At 50.4% G+C, this 19370-nt stretch overlaps 1 protein-coding gene across 4 annotated transcripts in view; it reads right to left on the reverse strand.

Annotated features, from left to right (window-relative positions):
• Positions 1–1534: 1534 nt before the first annotated feature.
• FKBP6 (FKBP prolyl isomerase family member 6 (inactive)) overlaps positions 1535–19370 on the reverse strand; it is a 29165-nt gene continuing 11329 nt past the window's right edge. For 2 of the 4 annotated variants that reach the window (XM_061401926.1, XM_061401924.1), the window contains exon 9: positions 8623–9095. The gene's annotated coding sequence lies outside the window, so the exon portion shown is untranslated. The other 2 variants (XM_061401923.1, XM_061401925.1) reach the window with 2 other exon arrangements.

Raw genomic sequence — 19370 nt, forward strand, 5'->3', positions numbered from 1 at the left:
CAGGTCTGCCCTCCTCATCCCTCCCGGACCTTCACAGGAGGATTAATCAACTCTATTCAGAAGCCCCAAGACACCCTGCAGGGGGAGAGGTTATGTTGGCCTACAGCCTGGCTCCTGTGAACCTTCCCTCCCAAACCCACCCCACCACTTGGCTCCCACCCCAACACAGGAGGAGGGCAGACTGCTGTTGGCCAATCAAAGAACGCCACCCACCTGCCTGATTGGTTCTTGGATGGGCAGTGACCCATCTGACCGAAGTCAAAGCTTTGCTGTGAAAGCCAGCAGGGAGGCTCTGGGTCTTGGGGCCTGAGAGAAGTGAGGCTGTGGTGGCCACAGGCTCCCCAGTGCCAAGAGGGAAGTGGAGGTGAGAGATGCAGTGGGTGGGGGATGGGGAGAGAGAAACAGGAAAACCCAGAGAGACACAGGCATCCTCCTGGGTCCCCACAGGGCCCAGCTCTGCTGCAGACAGAGCCACCCATGACAACAACCAATCTCTTCTCTTTTGGCCTCTGTCTGCTGGAATTGAGAGTTCCCACCTAATATCCTCACCACACCTCAACAGTGAAGCCTGAGCCCTGCACCTGGTCCTTGTGACCTTCACTGCTTCCCTTTCTGGCCTTGGGCTGCCTTACGCCTGTCTGGCCTCCTTACTGTTTATGGAGGATTTGCACAAGCGTGATCGGGGGTGATCCTCACCATACCCCAGGTGTCGGGTAAGGAAGCTGAGGCTTCGTTGCTGAGTGCAGCATCCAGAGTCACAGGGGCATAATAAGGATGAATTACAGCCTCGCTGTGTCTGACCACAGCCAGCCCCCCAGCCACACTGGCCAGCCTCCCTCTGCCCTCCTGCGCCCTCCCTCCTTCCTCACCTAGGACTGACTTGCTCCTGAACCCCACACTCGGGCGTGGTCTTCCCTCCTCCTCTGCTGACCTCCATCTGTCACAGCTCAGTGTGCGCCCGCCTCCCTTCCCCCTCCTCTGAGCCTGCAGCCTGCATCCGCCATGTGGCATTCCTGCTTCCGATGCTGTGGGTAGGTGGTTGCATTCCCACTCTGCTCCCCCAGGCACGGAGTCAAGGCTGAAGGCAGGAGTCTGCTCTATGCGGCTCTAGATGTGCCTTTAGAATACTGAGGGGGCAGAAACCAAAGGATGTGATGATGGGTGAGATTTGGGAAGTGAGGGCAAGAGGGGACAGTCAAACACGGTGACCCCGAGGTTTGTTTCTGGCTTGAATGTGATCGCTAACTGAACTCAGAAACACGAGAGGAGGCCGGGTTGCCCAGAAGAGACTGGGGAGGGGAGGTCTCAAGGCCCTGGGTCCAGAGAGGGCAGAGCTGGAGGAAGAGGTTTAGGAGGCTCCAAGGTAAAAGTAGGACTGAGCCCTTGGAGGGTCAATGCGTTCACCTGAGAGGAATGCATTCTTGCGGAAGAGATGGTGGTCAAGGACAGAACCCCAGTATCTATGGGGCTGGCGGAGGAAGGGGTAGAGGAGGGGTGAGAGAAGTCAGTGAGGGGACAGAACAAGGAAAGGGCATTGTGAAAGCTATGTGAGAAGGCGTTTTAATAAACGCTTGCTCCAAAGTGGCAGGTGATCTCAGAGGTCCATGGGAAGAAGACTTCTTTCCAGAAGGAAGGTGCTCCCCTGGACAGTCAGCTCCGGGGTCACTGAGGACCTGGATCAGAGTTGTGTCCATGGGGTGGTGGTGCAGACATCTGACAGCAGTGGGCTGAGGGGCAGGCGATGGAGGGGACGCTGAAAAGCAAGTGCAAACAACTCAGCCTAAAGCCAGGCGGGTGCAGGCTTAACAGAGAGGAGGAAGATATACTAAAAACCATGAGATGTTACTGAAAGACATTAGAGACCTAAATAAACAGAATGATATCCATGTTCATGGATTAGAAGACCACACATTATGAAATTAGCTGCTGCTGCTGCTAAGTCGCTTCAATCATGTCTGACTCTGTGCGACCCCATAGATGGCAGCCCACCAGGCTCCCCCGTCCCTGGGATTCTCCAGGCAAGAACACTGGAGTGGGTTGCCATTTCCTTCTCCAATGCATGAAAGTGAAAAGTGAAAGTGAAGTCGCTCAGTCGTGTCTGACCCTCAGCGACCCCATGGACTGCAGCCTACCAGGCTCTTCCGTCCATGGGATTTTCCAGGCAAGAGTACTGGAGTGGGGTGCCATTGCCTTCTCCGTATGAAATTAGCAGTATTCCTCAAATGAATCTACAGATTCAATGCAATCCCTACTGAAATCCTACTCAAAAGCTGCTTTTTTTTTTTTTTTTAGAAATTCACAAGCTGACCCAAAAATTCACATGGAAAAATGCAAGGAATCCAGAATAGCTAAAACAAAACGGAAAAAGACCAAGGTTGGAGGAGTCACAATTCCTAATTATAAAACTTAGTACAAGACTACAGTCATCAAGCCTGTTGGGTAGTGGGCACAAGGACAGGCGTACACAGAGGTCAGTGAAACAGAAGCGACAGTCTAGCAGCAAACCCACACATTTATGACCAGTTGTTTTTGACAAGGATACCAAGATCATTCAGTAGCTCTGGTCTTGAATATTCTCTACATACAATACAAATGGTTCTAGGAAACTGGATATCCATGTGCAAAAGAATAAAGCTGTGTACCCTTACTTCGTGTCATATACAAATAATAACTCAAACTGAATCAACCTAAATTTAAGAGCTAAAGCTATGAAACTCTTAAAAGAAAACATAGAGGTAAATCGTCATAACCTTGGATTTGGCAGTGGTTTCTTTTATGATACCGGTAGCATAAGCAACAAAAGAAAAGACAGGCAGATAAGACTTCATCAAAATTGTGCCTCAAAGGACACTATCAAGAAAGTGAAAAAACAATCTATAGAACACGAGGAAAATTTTTTAAACCATAAATCTGACATGGGACTACTTCCAGAGTATATAAAGAACTCATTTCAATTCAACAACAAAAAGACAAATGATCCAATTTAAAAAATGGTCAAAGGATCTAAACAGACATTTCTCCTAAGAAGATCCTCGAATGAAGAGCACATGAAAGATGCTTGACTTCAGTTGTCCTCGGGGGAATACAAATCAAAACCACTATGAGATGCTTGTTCACACCCACTAGAAGAGTTATAACACCACGACTGTTATGACCACCCAAAAGTAACAGGTGTTGGCAAGGACAAGAAGAAATCAGAGCCCTCATACATGGCTGGCAGAATGTAAAATGGTGCAGTTGCTGTGGAAAACAGGATGACTGTTCCTCAAGAAATGACACGTGGAATTACCATATGATCCAGCAACTCCATTCCCAGATGTATAGCCACAAGAACTGAAACAAACAAAAATATACACAAATGTTCACAGTAGCATTATCCATTATAACCAGGAAGTGGAAACAAATGTCTATCGACCAATCAGTGGATAAACAAAAAGGTGCACTACTTAGCCATAAAAAGGAATAAAGTACTGAAACGTGCTACAACATAGATGAACCTTGACACCATTATGCTAAAGTGAGAAAAGCCAGAGACAAAAGGCCACATATTATACGATTCCATGTATATGAAACATCCAGGAGAGGTAAAGTCAGAGGCGGAAAGGAGACTGATGGCTGTCAGGGCCTCAGAGGAGAGAGTGGGTTGTGACGGCCGATGGGTACAGCATTTCTTTCTGGGGTGATCAAAATACTCTTGAATTAGACAGGGTGATGGTTGTACAACTTGTGAACATGCTTTTAAAAAAAACCCACTTAATTATATAACTTAAAAGAGTGAAATTCATGGCATGTGAATTATGTCCCATTTGTTTAAAGGAGGAAGAATTATATGAAGATAGTCTCATGTAAAAGTTAACTCTCCTAGAAGAATAATGAGGAAACTGCCAAGAGTAAAGGGATCAGGAGTAGGGAAGAGGGCAAGGATGGGAGGGACCGTATTTGTACATCAAATGTCATAGGAATGCATTACATTTTTCAATAATTAAATAAATAGAATAAAATAAAAGGGGTCTGGCTATGGGTAAGAGGAGGAGGCAGGACTGAAGAAGTCTTTTATTAGGAAGGAGAGGCTGGACCATGTCTGGAGGCAGAAAGAGAGAAGCCTGTGTTTCACAGACAGAGGATGGTTGATGAACCACTGGGGCCAGGATCAATGGCACAGAGAGGGGCAAGGGGTGGGCACTTCCCCCACCCCCAGCTCCTGCCCTGAAGACCCTGGGGAGGAGGTGAGGTGGGCAAAGATACAGAAGGAGGGGTGAGGGGAAAGGGGCGCCTTATTTCATGCCCAGTGATGTTTATTGGCTCCATGGAGGAAGAGGCCAGGTGACTGGGCCTGGAGAGCGGAGAAGGGGGTGCATGGAAGGGAAGAGGGGGCCTGAGAATCAAGGGCAAGGTTAGGACAGGCCCCTCACGGAATCCAAAAAGGAACCAGTGACGCAGGAAAGGGCTGCTGAGTAATTCTGAGGTTGGAATTGCACCTCGGTGATTTTCACAGCCACTCCACGGAGCCTGAGTAAGGCTCTTTGTGTGCTGGGGACACTGTGCTATTGATGGCGGGCAGCTATCGGCTGTGGCCAGGCAGGGGTCAGCCCACCTGGGAGTCTGCCTTATACTCCAAGCGTGGCCGAGCAGGGTGGGGCAAGTGGGCCTGGCCGGGGTTCAGGAGAAGCTGAGGGGGGGGCGTGCCTGCCCTAGCAGAGGGGTACAGGGTCGAGGGTGCCCTGGGGGTGACCCTTGGGCTGGGGAGTCACTGTGGGGACAACTGAACCGAGTCAAGCCAGGAGAAGAGGGGCTGACGATGTCATGGCCTTTAGTTCTCCCTGTCAACCGCACATTTTCCAACAACTTTTCCCAACCGAGTGGGAAACCCTCACCGCATTTCCAGCCAACTAGCTGCTGTCTGCTGTCGGCGCCTAGGGCTTTTCTGACACTGAAGATGCCATCATTATTTGGCTTTCGCAGCCACCTCGGAGGAACGCAGCCCTGCTGTGAAGGCGTGGTGTGCCCTTGGCCCTTCTCTGGGTGGGTAAACCATCTCTAAATCTGCAGCCTGCAGATCTGCCAGGAGTTCCAGGGTCCCACGCCCCTCACCTGTGCTTGCCTTCCCCTCTTTAGCAGTCACCGTCCCCCATGGCTTATGCGAGTCCAGTCTTTTGTCTGACCTGGGTTTATTTTTTTCCCATCAAGGGTCCTTGAACCAGACTCCTCAATACAGCCAGCCCAGGCAGACCTATCCCCCATTAACTTCCTGACTTGTCCATAAGGATTTCATGAGGTATGTGAACATAGGTCCTAAGTGAGCTCCATTTATTCCTTCAACAAAGCGAGGATCTTATTTCTCAGTGCTGGGGAATGGAGGACCACAGACAGGTGACCTCCCGTCCCTGCCCTGGAAGCTCAGAACCTTGGGGAAGTCAGGTCAGACCATGTGGTTACTGTGGGGTGTTGGGAACCAAGGGTTTGGTTATCTTGGAAGCAGCTATGTCCATCTAGGTGGTCAGGGAAGGCTGCCTGGAGGAGGTAGCCTTTTTTTCTCTCTTGCTCCAGGTCTATGCATATATTTATAACTATCTTGTGGTTCTTGTATTAAAAAATTGAAATGATTTTTTAAAATATGAGAAGTATTTTAATACCAAGAAAAGAGGAAGGTTTGTGATTTTTATTTACCAGACGAGGGGCAGAGAAGTTTACTCTTATGCTGAATGGCCCATCTCCCGTGATTGTTGGGCTGACCTCGGTTTGCTGGGGGCACACGCCCTGCCTCTTTGAGCCTTGGCGGCTTCCACTCAGGATGCTGTCTTAAGCTTTGGAAGAGGAGTCGAAATGCAGTCCGATCTGACAGCACCACACGGGGCCACAAGGTGTGGGCCGCTGTGGGAGCCGCAGGTGGCTCCGCCTGGCCGGAAGGCAGGGTGCCTGGCAGGGAGTGGCTGGAGGCAGGCCAGGCCTCCTGTGCTAAATTAGGGAGTTTGAACTTTATCTCAAAGGCTACTGGGAGCTACTGAAGCATTTAAGCTGGAGCAGGACAGGGCAAGCAGGTGGAGAAGGTCTGGAGACTAGGACTGGAGGCCAGGGGAAGGGTGTCCATCGAGCAAGGTGAGAAGCTGTGACCTCTGACCCAGGCAGGGCAGAGACATGGAGCACGAGGGGCTGATACAAGGGACGCTCAGGAGGCACACCCCTCAGCCAGGGCATAAGGCTGAGCAGGAGGAGGGTGGGCAGCAGCCCCGAGGGGCTGGCTCAGGCCCGGGGTAGGGGGAGCAGCCTGAGGGACACGACTTTCACATCCTTGTGCCAAGGATCTCGGGAGTCACGCGGGAGTCCCTCCAGCACAAGCGGGAGTGGGAGTCAGGCAAGCCTCCTCCAGGTGACGATGACTCTGGCGCATCTCCACCCACTTATCCGTCCCACAGCTCTCCTCCAGAGGCTCTCAGAAACCAGCTCAGGTCCTGCACTGGGAACCTGGATTGCGGGTGCACGGGCTTCCCATGAGCACCTGTCACGGTCACTGCAGACACCACGTCACCAAGCAGGAGTAAGTGCGGGGCACTTTCTGGGGTCTGTGACCTCTGTCTGGAATCCACCTTTTCCAAACTGGCCGTCTGTCTGGAACCTGTCTCCTGGTACTGTTCTTGTTTCCTGACATTTCTCAAAGAGCAGCTGTGAAGCGGCCCCATTCCCACCCAAGTCAATTCCCCTTTTGGTTGGTGAATTTTCTGGGTCCGACTGTTCTCCCTAGAAGGGTGTGCCTCCCTCTTCTGAGCATCAGTGAGGGGGAGCTGCGGGGAGGGGGCTGGTAAAGGGGGCTGAGGGGGGAGTGGAGATCTGACTCAGGTCCTTCCCCATAGGCAGCTGCACTTTTAGTCTGAAGGGTTGTGAAGAAAACCACATTTGTAAGAAAGAAAAAACATTTTTGGCTTAGTACACTATATCATATCGCATTATTATCTATCTGCTGGCATTTCTCTTTCTAAAATGTTTGCCTCCTAGGCCACAAACAGAAGTGTATGGGTGCGCACACACACACACACACACAGGCATTTCTGCTTAACTGATGCTCTGGATTAAGTATGACTACTCATTGTTATTAGGTCATTCATTGTGACTGGGTTGACCAAAGTGATCAGAGAGGTCAAGGTAAGCTTAACGAGGTCAGGAGAGAAGCAGCCAAGAGCCCAGCCTGGCTCCTGAGATCCAGGGAGAACAGGCGTCTTTGGGGTGCTGGTCACCTGGGGAGGGGCCTGCCGGGCTCCCCAAGGCCTACAGGAGGGTCTGATTTCCCAGCCAACACACACACACTCTGCTGGACCCATGCCATCTGTCTGCCCACATGACATAAATGCAAAGACGTCTTTTCTCAGACGGGCATGTGGGTCCCCTCCTGGCTGCAGCCCCTGCTGTGCTCCCGACTGGCTGGAGCGGGTCCCTTAGGCTCCCTTGTCACAACTCACCGGTCTGCAGAGCCTCTCCCTCTAGGCTGAGAACTTACCACACTCAACACCTTTTCCTCTTGGAGGGCAGGGGCCCGGGAGCTGAGCCAACGCCCAGCACAGACCAGTCTCTCTGAACAGCTAGGCTGGGTGAAGCAGCTCAGGCAAGAGAGAGAGCCAGAGAGCCGTCCCAAAGGTCACCACCCCACCCAGGATGGGGCACCTGCAGCAGCCCGGGCAGGCAGGCCGCAGGGCTCGCCGGGAAGCATAGAGCGGGTTATGTCGCCACCTATCGCCCAGTTTGCTCAGCAAAAGTCAGCCAGGGCTCCAGGCCTTGTCTCTAGCGAAAAGCGCTGACCCTGTTCAGAAGGCAGCAACCAGCCTGCGGGCGTGGGGAGCGGGGAAAGGTCTCTGAGCATGTCGCGGGACGGGCCGCCCTCTCAGTTAGGAGCACTCCAGCTCGGCCCTCACCGCATGACCCAGGCCCAGACCTTCCTCCCTGGGCTCGGGCCATGGCTCTGAACGAGACAGTAAGTTGTCAGTGAGGGTCAGGGTAGGGAGAGCAAGGCTCACAGAGGAGGACTGAGCACTGGGGCTGGGTGGGGACAGCCAAGCCCTTTGGGATCCAGAGGCCTGTCCAAACCAGCCCTGCTGTCCCATGATGGGGAGAGGCGGCCCTGACTCCGAAGAGCCCTGGGGCAGTGTCAAAGTCCCTCGAGGCCAGTTTGTTCCTTCCTGGTCAGGGCAGGGCCACTGCTCACCTCCCAGACTTGTACCAAGAATGAGCGGCAGCAATGCTGTGAGGGGCCCAGGCGGACCCTCAGGTGGCAGCTGTCCTCACCCAGCACCACACTGTCCAAGACACCACGGGGAGGCTGGCTTTGTGACACCTCAACACACACACATTTTTGCAAGACTCACAGTCCACAACAGGGCAGGAGGACCGGCTGGCTCCCAGGTTTCCAATTAACTCTCTTGAAACAGCTCCCCATGGAAGGGAGAAGATTTCAAGGGAACCCCAATGCAAACGCACAAGCATTTACCCTTAGGTCAAAAAGAACTGCTGTGGCTCCAGAAAATAAACCCAACTCGCACTCTCGCTGATCCAACTGGTCTCAGTGAGTAGCTGTCCCTCTACCCTACCTACTGACTTCGTCAGTTTAGTTGAACTCAACACAATTTACACTGGATCTTGCAAAGACAAGGAAGTGTTTTATTTACTTACAACAAAAAAAACATCTGTAACATAATTCTCCCTTTTCAAAACTGAGAGCCCTACAAAATACACAAAGCAATCCCTATTTGTATTCACCCAGGGACAAGAGCAGCAGGAAGGGGGCTGGGACTGGAGAAGAGCCAAGGACTAATTCTATTTGAAAAAACAAGCAATTGCCTTAAAAAATAGCATTCTCCTACTTGTCAGTAGCTACCCTTTCACCTCCTTTGCATGAAAACGTGAAACAGAAAGCAGCAGCTGTGAAAACACTTCAGCAGCGTCAGTCACAGCCGTGGCCTTGGACTGCAGAAACTCAGCCCCTCTTCCAAGCAGGTCGAGCACACAGTCTGCCCTGAGGAGATCCTTCCGGAAAGCGCTCTGCCCACCTCCCATAACGATGGAGAACTCCGGGCAGCCTCACTTCTCTCACTTGTCATTAGCTGCGAAATCTAGGAATCAAACACAGCAGTTAGAAACAGAGTGGGACTCAGCTGTCCCAGAGGGCGCCAGAGCCAGTCCCCGGTCTGAGTCCAGGCGGGAACCAGGGACAGACAGATGCCCCTGGGGGGGCAAGGGCCCTAAGGGGTGGGTGCAGGGAAATGGTGACCTGTCAATAAGGTGGCTTTGAAACTTCAAGAACACCATCTCAGAAAAGCAGAACAGAAGGGCCCCTGAGACCATCCAGATCAATTTTACTGTTCAGATGAAGCCCCCAAACAGATGACTAACTCCTGAGTGTGGGCAATCTCCTCATTGGTCCATCTCGACTCTTCCACAAGGGCTACACATCCTCAACCACTCGAGGATGTCAAAAGCACTCTCAAAGGGCCAAACGTACAAGCGGCTGCTTTCAGGGGGACACGTGAAACCCCTGGGACACACACTGGGCAGCACTGACCACTAGGGATGTAACCAGACAAGACGCCTGGACAGGCTTCACCCAGACAGCTCCACAGGACAGCTGGCTTCACCACAGAGGCGGGTAACACGGGCGCTGGCAGCAGGGACACAGTGTGGTAGTTTATCCAGGGCCAGGAGATCCAAGTGGACTCCCGGTCCCACTATTTCCAGCTCTGTGATCCTGGGCCAGCTGTATCTCCTGCTTCCTCACCTATCAAACATTCCTATAGGATATACTTCACTGAGCTGTCGCAAGACCAGTATGACCTCGACTGAAGGTGGGAACACAACGAAAGCTGGTAGGACCACCCACTGAGGGCTCTGCGGTGATGGCTCTGCATCACTGCCTCCCAGCTGGGCCCAAAGCCGTGGGAAATGCTGGGACACAGAGGTGGGTGCTGGCTGACGCGCCGGCCCAGCCTGGGGCCCTGGTGTGTGTGGGTGTCCAGGGCTGGGGGAGGGGTCACAGTTAAGAACACATCCTTCATTGCCGTCTTGCTGAACAGCAGCTTCTGAGTGGGGGAGAGACACCTGCTTGAGACAGTCCCCTCAAGCCAAGCCCTGGGAAGAAGCAGGTGGGCCAGTGCAGGCAGGAGAGGAGGCCAGTGCTTTCTTAGGATGTCCATCTTGCTGGTCATTTAAATCTACCAGGAAGAGTGCTTGTCTGTGCCTCTAAGTGCTGTGGCACCCTGCTGACTAAGCCTGCTTGGCTGCCCTTTATAGTACATTACAGAAAAACACGGCACCAGTGAAATGAAGCTGACAAACCTCCTGGGACGTTCTTCAGTGGGATAAAGAGATAAACCAAAACACGTAACTGCTGTGAAGAAAAATCAGCAGGCTATGGGGACACAGAAGGACGTCAGTTGTTATTTAACATAAAGTAACTGGAAAGACCTCTCCAAGGAGGCGACATTTAAGTAGACTGAGCTCTGAATAGTCAGAAGGGCTTTCGGGCTTGGAGGAATGTCAGTGCAAAGGCCCTACTGCAAAGATTCAACATTATAAACCACAATAATAGGTCAAAGGTTAAAAAAAAGCTTGTTTATCTTTGTGACAGAAAGGCATTTGATAACAATCATTCCTGACAGAAACTTGAGTATAAAAACATTTCCTTAGCATGACAGAAAGAAGACTGTATCTTCACTGAAAGCCTGGATCATGCTGAGCAGTATAGCAGCAACTGGTCCACCCACTGTGGTCACGAAAGATGCAGTGCTGATCCGTCACCACCATCTAACGCTATTCTGGAAGTATCAGCCCACAGAGGGAGATGGGCTCTGAGTAAGATGAGACAAGGTGGGAATCAGAGGACAAAGTTACCATTACTTGAATGTGACGATCATATGCCTAGAGTATCCAGGGAAGCAACCGACATTTTACTATCAAAAAAAAAACCCAAAACAAAACCCCAAACCTGAAAAACTCAGAAAGGTGTTTGGTTACAGAGAAACAGGCAATTTATAGAAAGGATACTTGAACATCTGAAAAGAAGCTTGACCACGGACAGTCAACACTAATAACAAGATCTCATTTTGGATGCACCAAACTGGCAAAGATTAAGACATCTAACAGTACTCATGATAGCAAAGCTAAATAATGGAATAGCAACAGCACCAAAGGGGATATAAGCTGGTACAGACGCTTGAGCGGTCACTTTAGTGACTCCTGGATCAGTTGAACTTACACGTGTATTACCCAGTGACATGACATTTAAACAAACATCAGAGAAAACTCAGCTGAGGGGTAACCATGTCATCTGTCTGTCCGCCTATCAATCACTGTTAGGAAGATGATGATTCCCTCCTAGGATGGAATGCCGCTGAGTTGTTTTCTTAAAATGAGGCAGCTCTTTGTATGCTAACCTAGAAAACACCCAAACTGCATTATGGTACGAAATGTATACTTCTATTTGTGTGGAAGATTACACAGACACCCACAATCCTGAATATTCACAGCAATGCTTTGGGAAGGACACTTAAGAGACGTCAGTGGTTACCTCTAGAAAACAGGTTTGGGGACAGGGAGCTTTTATTCTCCACCTTCTGGTTTAAAACCATAAGCACGTAGCATTTTTATAATTTAAATTAAAATACTGACAAAAAGTTACAGGGCAGGGGGGTGGTAGAAGAAACAGAAGAGCAGAATGCTGGTGACCACACTGTCATGCTATTCTTTCTAAATCTGAATAGGTTTGAAAATATCCATAATAAAAAGTTTACTAATCATCAATGAAAACAAAAACTCAATCCAGTCTGTGTCCCATGCACTGACTGTAGAAATCAGCCCTGTATTCAATATTCACGCAGCACAAACATGTGCGCTCGAGGATGCAGGTGGGCAAGGAGAATGTCCAAGATCAGACACTGGGGTTTGTGAAGTTTAGTCAACAGAATTTTCAATTTGAAACTAATAAAAAGGGACACTTTAGCATGAACGAAAATGCATCAAAATAAAAAAGTTCACGTTTCATTTTGAAAATCCAATACTCATTGCATACTAAGGAGCAAAAGGCAAAGAGAAAGCCATCATGTACCCGGGGGTCAAGCAAAGATCAGCCAGGAGACCTACAAAGACAGAAGTCAGACTCGGGCAGGGAACACAGACAAAGGTCCAGGAGGGCAGACTCCAGCTGAATATATTAATACTAAACAAGCTGCTTCTGAGGAGAGTGAACCCCAGGCCTGGGGAAAAGGCATAGTCACTGTGAAATAGAAACTCCAGCAATGATATGATCGGTGTCCACAGTAGCTGCACAGAATAGTGGGCAGTAATCAGAGAAGAGTGTGAGAAAGTAACGAGAAGACAGGAAAGTGATGTAATCCTGGGACCTGGAGCCGGAGGCTGCAGAGCCTGGGGTGTCTCTGTCTGAAACCCTAGGGTAAAGGGCCAAGGGCCAGGCAGATAATAGGAGTTCCCACGACGTTGTGGACCAGCCCTGCCCATCCACAGCCCTGGTCTAGAGCCTGTGAGCCACAGTGAGCGGGCAAACGTGAACAGTGTCTTGAGAAACCTCTAGAACAATGGATCTTCACCTCTTGTGGGTCATACAGCCTTTGAAAAACTGGTAAAAGCTGTAGATCCCTCTTCAAGTCCCAGATAATGCACAAAAAGGTGAAGATTCCTAGACCCTCCCTGAATCCACTTAACTAGTTCTCTAACTCAAAATCCATCACTCAATCGGAATAACCTAGTCTGGGTATCTCAAACATCCAACTGAGAGAGAAGAATTTTCCCAGAAGCCCGAGCCCCCTCACGTACTCCACGATGTGATGTTCGGCCACCCCACCAGTTGGCTGTGCCCTCTGGCCTCGGCGGTCCCCCTCCTGCCCCTCCCCCCGCCGTGCAAAGCCAGTCCTCACTGCCGGCCGCCTCATCTGCCTCTCCCCACCTTGGTCCGGCCGCTGGTGGCCTGCTCCACACGGCCTCCTCCTGCTGTAGTCCCCTCAGCGTCCCTGGTCCGCACCCCCACACAACTACTTCTCTCTACTTCTCAGCACTGGTGGGAGACAGGCATCACGGAGCGCTCCCTTCCTGCTGGGAACACGCATCGAGCTGAGTGGTCCCCCGAAGCCCAGCCTTTCTAGGTGTAAACTGAACCCGAGCGTGCCCAGGCCTCTGCCCTGACCTGGGGGTGGCCCCGGACTCAGCACACTTCCTCCGATGACACCTGTCAGCGCTCACGGCCATCAGCTGCTACAGCACGAATGGAAGACAGCAGAATATGTGACAAACTGGGGTCAGAAGTGCTGCCCAATGGCCACCCTCGTTTCCAAACAAATCCACTGTGTTACGTTTCTAATTGCCCTGCACCCACTCCTTCCCTCTTCTCATGAGGATGTCTTGAGAAGGCCATCTACCTTACTGTGCTCCACGGACCAGCTGGTCCATATCACCTGGAAGTTCGTTACAAACAGCAAGTGTGGGGCCCCAGCCAAGCTGCTGAGTCCAAGTCCCTGGGGAGGGCCCCACCAATGGTTTTGAGGAGGCTGAGCCAGCAGTACTGGCTTGCTCCCGCCTTGCACTTCCTGCTCTCAGTACGCCCAGGGGGTAGGCTCGTGGTCTTGCCTGCATTCCCACCATCCACACTGGCGGATGAATGACCGAGTTATTTCTCAGTCCTTGTCCTTTGTGTTGGTGGGCGTGACACTGCTGGTCACTCCTCTGTGAAATTCACCCCCTAGAGGATTTCTTTTGTCCTGTTTTTGTTTCTGCCTCTCCTGGTGTCAGAGACCCCGCTGTGAAGCCGACAGCAGCTGCCGCTTATCTCTGTGCAGGACACGCAACTACTCAGGGGCTGGTGCGTGGCTCCCTGAAGCCCACCAGAGCCTTCCCAGCTAAAGCTCCCACTCGTCCCCCGGCTCCCAGCCTGTCCTCTTGGTTCCATGTTGTGCTCCCAGAGTCCATCCTCTCTCCACATCTCCTCCCAGGTGACTTCACATTAATTCTTTGCTACTGATGCTCGCTTCTTTCACTATGTGCCTGTATCCTTATTTATCTAAGTCAGGTTCTGGGTTACACAGGCCTAGAGACATGGCTTATTCAAAATTAGGTAATCATGAATCCAAGAAATTAAAAACAGACTGAGCCAACATCTGACGGGAACGAAGGAGGTACAGAGAGATCTTAAAGATCTGATCGCTACATTGTACAGATGGCAAGACTGCAGCCCAGAGGGGTTCAATGACTTGGCTGATGTCGCAGAAAACAAGCTAAGTCTGAGAATCCAGATTTCCCGTTTTTCAGCCCCCATACGGAAAGGTAAGGGCACTTCAATAAATCACTGATTTGAAGATTAGAAAAAGGAACATAGTTTATCTCCTGAATTTAACTAGTCTTCTTTGATACCTCATTCACTAAGAGCCCAGAAGTAAACCTCAGTTGGCAATGGGGTTCGGGGCCTGTTATGGCTGTCAGGACTCTTGAGAGTTCCTTGGAAAGCAAGAAGATCAAACCAGTCAATCTTAAAGGAAATCAACCCTGAATACTCTTAGAAAGAACTGATGCTAAAGCTCCAATACTCTGGCCACCTGATGAGAACAACCGACTCACTGGAAAAGACCCTGATGTTGGGAAAGACTGAAAGCAGAAGAAGACGGCGACAGAGGATGAGATGGTTGGATGGCATCACACTGACTTGATGGACATGAATGAACTTGGGCAAACTCTGGGAGATGGTGAGAGACACGGAAGGCTGCCGTGGGCAGTCCATGGGGTCACGAAGAGTCGGGCATGACTTGGCAACTGAACAACAGCAACAACAATGGCTGCCGAAAGGGGCTGCGAAGAGGGCGAAGGGGCCGAAGAAACCACCAGCGGAAGCACTGCCCAGGAAGGGGCCCGTCAAAAGGTGCCAACCCATGTGGAGTATTTATAGTCCACACAACAAAGGGATGACGTCAGAGATCTCCTGAGCTGGAGGAAAAAGCATTTCACAGATTTCCTAAAGATCAGGAGACTACCTAATAGTCTGCCTGGAAAATGGCACGATCCTCATCCAACAAGAGGACGGATGCCCAGTTACTCCCAGGAAAACACACCTCTGTTGGGAGGAGTAAAAGAAGTGGAGATGCAGGGAAAGTCAGTCAGAATTGACAACATACAAAATCACAAAAATACATTGAAGCAAGTTCCTATTTATTCAGGACTCAGACGCGTCTAATTGGAGGCATGAAATACCTTTATAGACTCTACAGTGGATTTGAGTTTCTCCTTAATCCCTTTCGGAAGAACAGGATCAAGCAGATTCTTGTCTGAATCTGGTCACACACTATGAGGGATGATGATCTGCTCCTAGGGTTTCCTGGCAACTGACCAGTACGGCCGGACACAGGAAGGCTGTTTTGGAACAAGGGAACCCCTGACCCCAGAGGACCCCCGAGCCTCGGCACTGAGCTCTGTGGAGCTTGCAGCTCCAGGGCTCACTCTGGCCGACACTCTCTGAACCAGGACTAAAGGAACCCTAGAACCTCAACTACAGGAGCTTATTACTAGCCTTTACTTCTACCTGAGCCTCTCGGGAGCTGCTCTGACTTTCCAGAAAACACTTTCAAAAATCTGTTAGGATATTCTTTCCCTGAGGCTGGCCAAGCAACATGGCTCGATCTTCTTAATTCTGTAGCCCAAAGGCTTCAGCTTCTCTTAAGTATGGAGAGCAGAGAAGAGGGAGGAAATTCATAAACACCTAAGAAAGGAATAAAAAAGATCCCTGAGCAATCAGTGATTACACCCCAGCTAGAGAGAGAAGCTGGATGTACTCAAAGCCTTGGACAGCATCTGGGGGTCTACATTTCAAATCAAATGAAAATGGTCACAGTTGTTTACACACACACAAAGACCTTCACAGGGAAAGGGTCTGATTTTCTGAGCTTTATTCCTCCCCTTGATCTGTAAGAGAGAGATAATTTCTCCCTTAAAATATGTTGGGAAGATTAAATGGGCTTATGGACATTACAAAGCACTGTGGACACAGACTGATGCTCAGACTCCAAGAAAAGCTATCAGCAAGCCCGTCACACCCTGAGCTCTCCTGCTCACTCATGACAGACCTCTGCTTACTCCCACAGGCCAAGTGCGAGCACAGGGTGGATTCCAGAGACCACACAGAAAGCAGCCAAACACAGAAATGTGTAGATACTCAAAACAACCAGAGGAAAATATGTGACCGTACGTAACAGACATGTAGTAAACAGCCATCACAGGAAAAGGGTTCTTACAAACCAGTGAAGAAAACGCCCAAGAGTGAGCAAAGGACAACAGGAAACATGCACAAAGAATATATGGCCCAATAAATACGCCAAGGTGCTCAGTCTCACTAGAAATTGAGGATACGCAGATTAAAATAATACAGAATTTATAAGCTAGTGTAGCAGTTGGGGAGAAGACAATGGCACCCCACTCCAGCACTCTTGCCTAGCAAATCCCATGGAGGGAGGAGCCTGGTGGGCCGCAGTCCCACCATGGGTCGCTAACAGTTGGACACAACTGAGTGACTTCACTTTTACTTTTCACTTTCATGCACTGGAGAAGGGAATGGCAACCCACTCCAGTGTTCTTGCCTGGAGAATCCCAGGGATGGGGGAGCCTCGTGGGCTGCCGTCTCTGGGGTCGCACAGAGTCGGACACAACTGAAGCGACTTAGCAGCAGCAGCAGGAGTTGGAACCCAATGCAAAGCTCCTCCCTGTGGTATTTAAGGATCTCAAAGCATTTCGGTTGGCACCCATCTATTCAGCCTTAAATTAAGAAGGATGAGTTGAGAAGACCTGCCCAGGTAAACAGAGCCCCTGGTCAAATTGTCTTACTGTTTCATTCTTAAATGTGAATAAGCAGCCAAGAAACACGAACCATTTGTGGAAAGTCTGCAACATGGAAAAGAGAAAAGTAAAAGCAAATGAGCAGAAAGACAAGCATTTGAGAATGAAAGAAAAATTCAAGAGTGGCCCTTATCTTTTAGAGATACGCAGGGAAATCCTTGTGAATGAAATGACATGATAACTGGGACTCCACACCCTCCAAACCCAGCCAGAGTCCTGCTTCAGGATTTTTCAAACTGGAGCTGCGTTGGCTCAGGAAGAGGAGGGCAGTGTGGGTTAGGAATTCCCCTCTGTATAGAAAGGCTGTGGGGACGGACGCCTGGGCCTCCTCAGGGCAGGAGAGGAGGCAGCGAAGAAGGATGGACTCCCCAAGGCCCTCCATCTCTACCCGAGGAGTTCTGAGTGCTCAGCCTCTGCCCAAATCCTGTAGGCTCCCCCAGGGTCCCCTCAGCAAACCTCTTCTGCAGTGAACACTGTTAAGGATGGTTTTCTGCTATTGGCAAGAACATGAATCCTGAGAGCCAATACAGGAGTCAGCCGGGAAGGCAAGGATTCAAGGAGGTGAGGCCAGTGTTTTGGCTATTTCATACCTGATCCAGCCACCCTTTACTGAGTGCCAATCACATGCTAGGCATGGTTCCAGATGCTAGAAAACACAAAGGTGAAACAGACATGGCCCACTGACCTCAGAAAACTAAGTCTACTATCACCAGAGGCTGAGAGAATATAATTGAGGGGACTCTTGTTCCACCAGAAGAAACAAACATTTCAGAAGACAAGACAGAGAAAAGTCAGTAGCTAGATGTCTGAAGTGACTAGCCAGGTACAAGTACAATACACAAAAGGCGAGCCGAGAAACGATGAACGACACAAAAGTTAAAGTGCGTTACAGTCTCAATGGCAGTGGCAATCTGCTGGTGATACAGACAGGCTCGAGACTTTGGGACACCCCAGAAGCCATCTCAGAAGCGGCAGCTAAAAAAGGTCTCCCAGATGCAGAGAGGTGGGAGGTGAGGGCAACAGAGAGGAAACCTGTCCTGTTGGGTTTCCAAGGCCTTGTTTCTAGGACAGACCTGGGAAGAACAGGATCTTCATTAAGCAGAAGGACCTGCCAGCTCATGGTCCAAAATGTCATGGTGAAAAGCCACTGCGCCTCCATTTCTGCCAGACACCAATGGTCATCTGGCTCACATCTCAGCTCAGGGGAGCTGCGAATACACCAGTGTCCCCACAAGGCCTGAAGGCCAGGGTCACAGGGTCATGGTCAGCAGTGACAGTGATGCTGACGTGTGACACCGACTGCCTGTTTCTGATGGAGCAGAGACAAGAGTGTACAGATCACTCGTGAGAAAACTCTGGACTGAATGGGCCTTTTCACTGCCTTCTCCCAGGCCTCTTTTGTAGAGAGACAGAGCAGGAAACAAAGAAGAGATTTATCACCATGAGCCTGTCCGGCAGCTGTTTTCTTGTTGCCTCTTGTTTGACTTCTCTCAAGAGAGCAGAGCTATCTACTCAAGCCAAGCAGGTGTTTAAGGCAGGTGATTTTGTTTCCATTAATTTTCTGAAGTAAGAGTAAACCAGACAAGAGAGTTACGTCATGCAGTCCTGGAGAAACCAGAACCCGGTGTGCAACCCCCGGTGCGGTGTGTTTGCTGAAGGACCGGGCGTCCGCCCCCAGCTGCCCCAGCACCTTCTGTCTCTAGTTCTCGGAGTAAGTGGTCACCAACCGTCCCCACCCTCGACATCTGGATCAATCATCATTAACAATGTGTTTAATGGAAGGTGAGGTTGGAGGCTTTCAGGTTTGGGGGAAAAAACAGATAAAGCATCATCTTCATTGCCCAGATAAACCATCACATTAATAACTATAAGGATAGCCTCACTACTGCGAAGGAGGTGAATAAAAGCCATGAAACATTTCTGCTTTCACGTTTAGGCTTCAGTTCAGTCACTCAGTCTTGTCCGGCTCTTTGTGACCCCATGAATTACAGCACACCAGGCCTCCCTGTCTATCACCAACTCCCGGAGTTCACTCAAACTCATGTCCATCGAGTCAGTGATGCCATCCAGCCATCTCATCCTCTGTCGTTCCCTTCTCCTCCTGCCCCCAATCCCTCCCAGCATCAGGGTCTTTTCAAATGAGTCAGTTCTTCGCATCAGGTTGCCCAAGTATTGGAGTTTCAGCTTCAATCAGTCCTTCCAATGAATATTCAGGACTGATTTCCTTTAGGATGGACCGGTTGGATGTTTAAGCTTAAGGCTTCTCAAACCTATGAATCTAGCCCAAGCCCTGGATGGACCTTCCAAGGCTTCTGTGACCCTCCGAGAAGGCCCACAGCACGGGCCTGCCTCTGCACCACAGCCGCCCATGGCTCCAGGAGGGAGGGCTCCTCTTCTCCCAGTGGGCAGCATTTGTCACTCGGGGACCGAGGAGAACGGCCCACCTTCTCACTCAGACAGCAGATGGCCCCTGGCTTACGACAATCTGACTCACAACTCTCTACCATATG

Source organism: Bos javanicus, chromosome 25, assembly GCF_032452875.1.
Source record: "Bos javanicus breed banteng chromosome 25, ARS-OSU_banteng_1.0, whole genome shotgun sequence".
Lineage (NCBI taxonomy): Eukaryota > Metazoa > Chordata > Mammalia > Artiodactyla > Bovidae > Bos > Bos javanicus.